Source organism: Canis lupus, chromosome 4, assembly GCF_011100685.1.
Source record: "Canis lupus familiaris isolate Mischka breed German Shepherd chromosome 4, alternate assembly UU_Cfam_GSD_1.0, whole genome shotgun sequence".
NCBI lineage: Eukaryota > Metazoa > Chordata > Mammalia > Carnivora > Canidae > Canis > Canis lupus.
The window spans coordinates 78,871,239-78,879,415 of record NC_049225.1 but is presented as its reverse complement, the minus strand read 5'-3'; the positions used below and the strand labels follow the sequence as shown (position 1 = coordinate 78,879,415).

General features: G+C 34.9%; 1 non-coding gene across 1 annotated transcript; it reads right to left on the bottom strand.

The window, feature by feature from the left end:
• Positions 1-2,296: 2,296 nt before the first annotated feature.
• Positions 2,297-2,400, bottom strand: LOC119871687. The gene has a single exon (XR_005358758.1). It is a non-coding gene; the product is annotated as a U6 spliceosomal RNA (small nuclear RNA).
• Between the last annotated feature and the right edge of the window lie 5,777 nt (positions 2,401-8,177).

The following is an 8,177-nucleotide window of genomic DNA, read 5'->3' as shown; positions in this document are numbered from 1 at the left end:
AGGATAACAATATGAATCAGTTTTCTAAGTATACTACTCACAGTGCGAGAGCAATAGCATAGAACATATTTTTATTTGTACATGCAAAAATAGTTCCCGATAATAAAAATGTCATCGTACGATATTGCAAAGAATACTTCAACCTACTGCTCCTAGAGGAATTCATAACAATCTAACTAGCAGTTTTCATTCTCTGTAGATTTCAAAATGCAAATTGATTTGTTCTTTTTCCTGATTTAGAGAAACAGAGTATGTCCCTGTTGCCCCATGAGATTCTTTAGATTTCCTTGACTGAAGGTAGAGTATTTATTAAAACTTATGAGTAAGTGCCCCCGGGGCCATACTGAAATTGCAAAAAGTTTACTAGAATCCATCAACTAATTTTTAGAATCATGTGGAATTTCCAATAAGTAAGATTAAATATCTAAAAAGTATTTTATTTTTTAATTCAACCAGATTATCACTGTGTTTAATTCCTACTTTTTATGGAAAATAAAAAGGTAAAGTTATGTTATAAACCCTTAATTTGAAAGTGCTTGCATCAAGATTATACTAACTATTGAAGGTAATATGTATCATGCAGTGTTTAAGATATGGGTAGAAAATGTTTTATAGATGCAGAAAGGCAATGAAAACTATTCTTTTTATTTTTAAAAAAAATATTTATTTATTCATGAGAGACTCAGAGAGAGAGAGGCAGAGACACAGGCAGAGGGAGAAGCAGGCTCCATGAAGGGAGCCCGATGTGAGATTTGATCCCAGGACTCCAGGGAGCCGAATCCCTGAGCCGAAGTCAGACGCCTAACCACTGAGTGACTCAGGCATTGCAGAAACTATTCTTTTTTAATCACAAACTGAAAAACTCTCAGCCAAAATGATACTGTTTAACAAATATTTACAGTAGTCCTTTCTTATCTGTGGGGGATACATTGTTAAGCCTTTGGTAGATGCCTGAAACTTGACAGTACTCAACCCTATATATGCTGTTTTTCCCATATATACATACCTATGAAAAGGTTTAACTCATATTTTAGGCAAAGTAAGAGATTAACAGCAATAGCAAAATAAAATAAATTATAACTATATATTGTAATAATAGTTATGTGAATATGGTCTCTGTTTCTCACTCAAAACATCTTATTGTACAATACTCATCCTCTTTTTGGAATGAAATGAGGTGATAAAATGTCTATGTGATGAGATGAAGTGAATGACGTAGGCACTGTGATGCTTGTGTTCGGCTACTATTAGCCTCTGACAGTAAATAGGAAGGAGGATCATCTGTTTCCTGGACCATAGCTGACCATAGGTAACTGAAACCACAGAAAGCGAAATTGTGGCAAGGAGGGATCCCTGTATTGTGTGCAGTCTAGACATCATACACCAGGCAGGGATGCTACAAAGGAGAGACATAAACACAACTTCTTCCCCATGGAAGACAATATTATAAAAAAAAGTGTGATAAGTGCTTTAATGCTCATAAGTAGAGTGTGGTTTGGGAAATAAATACAGTGCCTGAACATAGATGAACAGGGGAGAATTTAGGTATGAGCAGATATTCAGAACATTCCTGTGGAGAAAACACTCTTGGCGTACTGGACATCTTTCAGGACTTGGCCAAGGGATATATGTAAAGGATGAAGGCGTGAGTGTGATGAGGAAACCGCAGGTAGTTAAATGTCATTTGCCTGAAGATAGAGACGGCAGACACGACCGTGAAGTCGAAGCATGACTCTCTTCCATAACATGATAAGGAGTCAGAGATTTCTTTACACTATATCAGTGGTAAGAAGTCATTTTAATAGTTAAATATAATTTCAAGACCATCCTCTTGAAGGGATTAGTCCGACAACAGTGCCGATGAAGCCGGGAAGAGGACAACTAAGGAGGTGGGGGGGAATGTATGTGGAGAAACATGACGATGAGGGGCCTTAGAAAAGAAATGCCTACAGCATAAAAGTGATTTCCTTCAGTTATTCATTCAGTGTGATAGAGTATAGAGTAATATATGCGCACTCTCCAGTTTTAGATGTGGTAACTGGATGGTTGTGAAAAATAAAAAAGAGTAAAGGAAAGCCAATGCCTTTATGGAACGAGATGGACCATATAATGAGTAGTGTTAGTTATATTAAAATGAAGGCATTGTTGAGAAATGAAAGATTTTGACATCCATCTAGACCTTGACTAGCCATAAACTCTAAGTATGGTAAAGACATTCAGGGTTGTGCAACCTTGCAAGAATTCAGGGTGGTTGGTATAGGAGTATAGAGTGAAACGGTCACCAGTGATGTTAGAGTGGTATTAGTTGAACCAAAGAGTTTTATATGCCATTCTTGCTCAGGGGCCTTGCTAATCTCTGTATTGTTCCAATTTTAGTACATGTGCTGCCGAAGTGAGCAGGAAGCAAAGAGCTTCAATACTGCAGTGCAGGAAATAGAAATCGCTACGGAATCTTCAGAACTGCATTATTACACAAGTGAAGACAAACCTAATTGCACCTCTACCTAGAAAATCATAAAAGAAAATGGTTGAGGCAGAATGAGCTGGTTCTCTCCCCCACAATATCCGGTCATGTCTTCTTTTACAATAAACATTTTAGTTGAGTACGTGTCCATGTGGGTCAAACAAATTTCCTAGGTTCCCACATAGCTGGATGTCACCTTGCAACTAGGTCCCCAGCAAGGAAGTAGGAGCAGAAGTGCTGTATGCACTTTCCAGATCATGCAGACTAGATTGCAGGACTTATTAGTGGAAGTTCAAGGGGTAATTTTTAACACAAAAGCCAAGTTACCATTTGAGGATGACGAAAGCAACCACATAGAGCTTTGGTCCTCCACAGCACTAACGACAATCAGAAATTGTTAACACTCAGGAAATGAAAATGAAATGCACTTCTAATTTGAGTAAGACATTGCTATTTTGTCTTATTACCTCAACAAATGCAAAAGAAAATGTGCTGGGGCTCCTGGGTGGCTCAGTTAGTTATGCATCTGCCCTTGGCTGGGGTCATGGTCCTGGGGTCCTGGGATGGAGCCCCACATTGTCATGTTTTCTGCTCAATGGGGAGCCTGCTTCTCCCTCTCTCTCTGCCTGCCGCTCCCCTCTGCTTGTGCATGCTCTCTATCTCTCTATAAAGAAATAAAATCTTTAAAAAAAAGGAAAATATTCTGAGGTCATTCTAGATACGCATAGTAAAGGTACTGAATAATGATGGTTATGCGTTTAGAAATTAAAAAAAAAAAACTATGACGAGAATGTTGAATTGGCTTTTAGAAAAAAGTATCCAATTGGTATGCTTTTAATGATGAAAGTAAATAAAGCTAGGATATTTAGCAAGGGGTTTGGGTATAGGCACAAATCACAGAAAGTTTCAGGTATTTGAACTAAGACTAAAACAGTGGGTGGAGGGACAGTACCATCCCACTCATATCTTACAACTTCTAAATCCCCTATATTTAATCCTGTATTATTTAATTATGCTGAGAGTTTCCTGTATTATAAGGATAAGGAAAATTAATATTAAATTGCAAATTGATAATATCAAATAGTAGGTAATCTCTATAATTAAAAATGAAAAAATAAATATGAAAATTTCATAACCAGTAGGTAACCTGTACTGTTTATACCAGTTAAGGTCCTTGTCTAAGCATTATGCAAATTTAAAAGCTACAATTTACACAAATTACCTTATTTATACCTCACCATGAATATTTGAGGTAGGATGGTGTCATTTTAAATATGAGCAAATAGAAGCTCAGAAAGTTTGTTATATACTATGAGTGTTGTCTGGGTTATTTAATTCCAATATCTAATCCTATCATCACTGTGCTATTCTCCTTCCCATTTGCAAATCTAATATATTTTGATTATGTACAACCTATCAGTGACTGTACTGTACTCTTTACATATCTTAACTATTGAAATTCTCTTTGATTTACAGATGAAAAACGGGTTCAGTGGGGCATGAGGTTGCCCACTTCATATGTTAAAAAATCTTAACTTAAATCCTTGTTAGAAATGAAACTTTGTGCTTTTAACCACTATTCTACATCATTTATATATTTATTTGTGAACAAAAATTTAGCAAATATAAAGAATGCATGTTTTATAGCATCATATTCACAGTTATTAGCTATTAAGTATTAATTAGTTAAATGATCAGGGGAAGTCTCATTCATTACGGAAAATCAAGGCTGGATAATTAGAGAGTGCTCTGGGATATTCAATAAGACAGTTGTCTGAGTGCCTGTACAGATTAGGTATTTATAGAGGTTGAGAGAGCCAAACCTATTCCCTTAACTTGAAAATAATCTCTCTCTGCAGTCCTTCATGATAAATAAAAGCACCAATTTAATCTGTTGACATGAGGCAATGGTAAGTCTTGTTATTGAAATATCATCTCGAGAATAGGATGCATTACAATAATTTTGAGCATTACAGCTTTTCTCAAAACAATTTATATCAAGTTTTGTTTTGTTTTGTTTTGTTTTTACCTTGGAGAATCCTGAGCAAATAGACTATAGTGGTAAGAGTTGTATGTCGTCTGATGATAAAGTGAAAGCACTAGATGGGCCTGCTCTTATTTTTAAAAAAGAAAAAAAAAAGTTTATTGCCCTAGTTTCTTTGATACTCAGACAACCCAAAGCAGTGCAGTGTTGAGATTTCAGTTGGCTGGCGTATTTGTATTTATCAATATTTAGCTGAAACAATTTATAATTTCAGTGCTACTTCTACAGGTTATACACACACATGTTGTATTTTTCAGGGAAAACCAATGCCTTTGTTTACAACTGTCAGAGTGTACAAGCTCCTTTTGGAGTATGTAGACACTGATGTCCAGGTTCAGAAACAACGCCTTTTATTTATTTATTTATTTTTTAAACTTATTGGAGTTCAATTTGCCAAGAACCAACGCCTTTTAATGACTTCTCTTCTCTGAGGAGAGGTGATTTTCTTCAACTCTACTTCATTTGTGCGTTTTGCATCACTGTTCTCTTCTGCTCGTGACATTACTTGTGTCATAGCAATATTACAGGACGCAGTGGCAGAAAGGCATAGCCTGCTCCTCTGGGGTGTGTGTTTCAGTTCAAAATATCTGACAGATAAAAGCAACGGAGTGTCAATTCCAAGATAAATATCCTCGTAAAGTCTCCAGAATTCCAACTGCATACCTTGTGCTTCTCCCGGTACTAGAAGGACTGGACTGTGTCATATGCTTAGTTTTAAAAATAGCTGGAGTGCTGAAATAGCTTTACACATCATCCAGCTCATGTTCCTGAAAGTATACCTTATCTTCTAACTTGTTTCCAAATCTTTCTTGTGATTTGCAGCTTCCAGACTTATTTATTTTTAAAGGTATGTTTTGTTTTTCTTGTAGGCAACTACACAGACCAAAGCAAGATTACCACCAGATTTTAGTCAGCTTTGAATAGATCAACAGCAATGCTATATTTCATATGAACTTCATGTAGTGCTTTTAATGTTAACTATAGGAACAAGTATATTATTAGAAGCCAAAGAGTGGAAAACTAACCAAGACTCATTTTCTTGGCTCATTAATTTTGAAGTGCAGTTGTACTTGAATTGTTCATAAAGATACTTAAGTGCTGCAGATACCCTTTCAAAACCACAAGACAGGGATTGTTCATTTTTCTTACCTTTTTATCAAGGAAAAAAAGTGCTATGAGTAAGTTATACATGTTGCAAATAGCATTTTCTCTGTAGTAGATCCATGGGTCTGAGAGAGAATAATAAAAGCTTTGCTATATATGTTGATCATGTGCATTGCATCCAAAGTTACCCCAAATTAAAATCAATAGGTCAAAAAAATCGATAGGTCACTAAACATTTTATGATGAGTGAGATTTCTAAATTCCATACAAACATCATATTGTAACAAATGAGGAAAACCAAACACACTCAATTCAGGTATAATTAAATGTAACTTAATCCCAAAGAATGTATGTATATGTGTGAATGCAATGTGTACATATATATGGATCATTCATACAAGATATATACTAATCAAACTAAATAATTAAAAAATATTTTAAATTAAAAAGAGGCAACCTATTTATTTCATGGCTTACATGTGCATGTAACCAACATTTATTGAATGTTTACATCGGGAAAATTGTAGCAATACTGGTAGTAAAAATATCTGATGACATCAAATGCCTGTGCTTCAGAATTTTGATACCACATTGGTTGTGGGTAGAGAAGATGCGAAGATAAAGGCACACATTCTGAAGTCAACTAGAAGATTTTGAAACAAAACAAAGAGATAGACTGGGCTTTACAAAAGGAGACTTTACTCCCACTTATTACAGTCAAGTGAGTGAGATTGCAACTCATTCATTCTCCAGTGGCGAAATTTCCATAGAAATATAAAAGTCATTCAGAGTTTGAATTCCCTGGCTAATGGGTTTGCCTAAATTACCATCTATTGTTCTTTCTGGGTATAGATGGATAGATACATAAACAGTAAGTTCTCTTTTTCTCTTTAATACTTTAGCTCATATTTCTTAATGGCTTGTCAAGTCAAAATGTCAATGGACCCATGTTCCATCCACTTCTTATTAAATTTCTTCTCCAACTAGATTTGCAAATGTTTCTGAGTGTGTGAGGGGCTGATATACTTTGATTATACAGATAATGCTTACCTCTGTCTTAGGCACAAGCAGGGAATCTGTAGATAAAATTGAGTGACATAAATATTGAGTTCAATTTTTCAGAAAACCACTGCAATCTCATAGATGCTATGACCTATTTAGTTTTCCAATAGATAAATAAGACGGCTTGTTTCATGTGACACCCATTTAGATTTATTTTACGTCAGCCTTTAAACTACTCAAATATCACTGAAAATGATTAGTTCTATGCTGTCATTATCTAATTTTATAGCATCACTATCCTATCTAAGGTATCATTTAATGTACCTTTTAATATTTAATACTTTCATATATTAAAATGTATTTTAAATAGCATGTGAATATTTATTATGCATGATGATTTAATTCTAAAGAAAACCCCATTTATTCATTTCATGGTGCAGAGATCAAAACATATGCTTAACTTCAACTAGACTGCCTTGCAATATTAACCACATAACCTGATCAAGATTTAAATATATACTAACACAAACTGACAATATTAATTCCAAATGCATGTGGCTTTTCTAATTAGTCGTAAACTTTACTTGAATAAGCTACTGAAGCATATAGTAGAAGAAAGGAAGCAGTTCTTGGCAGGAAATAGAGTTTATTACTTTAATTTACTCAAAAAACCATAATGCAATATGTAAATCATGAGACTAATATAAAAAGAAAAACACGTGGAATATTATTTTATGAGCCCTTGGTTGGTTACTTGTCAGAAGCATGGAAGTAGATAACTAAAAATATAAATAAAGCTTTTCAAATTAATTATTTTCATGTGAATATATCTGTTTAGCTGCAAATGGACTTCTAAAAGTGTTTTTGAATTATCTTTGTGACTATTAACCCAAGGGCACGTACCTTATACAAAAATGTTTAAAAAGAAATTCCTTTCTGTCTGTATTATAAAATGTTGAACATATATTCATCAATACTTGGTAAAAAAATAAGTTGAAACTGTAAGGTCTAATATGGCCATCTATAAAAACCCCAAATTCCAGTAAAAGCTAATGTTCCATGGGAAAAAGCATGTGCTCCAACACTCATGCAACTGCTATGCTCTTAACCTGGTGCGGATTACAAGAGATGAACCCGATTATTTCTGTGTCTCACATAACTGTGTGTCTTTTCAGGCCCATGTTAGTTGACAAAGCTTGTTTATCCTTAGAAAATGAGGGCTGGAATGAACAGATGAATGAATATGTTCCCTGATGGTTTGAAAGCATGTCTCTTACCCTTATATCTGAGTAAGCCCTAGATTTTGCTGGTGTTGATAAATGAGTTCTTGTGTTTTCCTGAGATCCTCTCCCATCTGTTTAGGTAAAGATAGCAAGACTTCTAGAGCTCAGTCATATCTGACATTTTTTTTTTTTTGTCTCTGGTAATATCATATTTATTTCCTCTCTCTCTTTAATTGAGGAAAGGCGTGTCATATTGGTTTTAGCCAATTGACTTGGATGTAAGTAGTGATTTTCATATCCAGGCCCAAACCCTGATTTTTTTCCATCAGTGCCCTCTTCC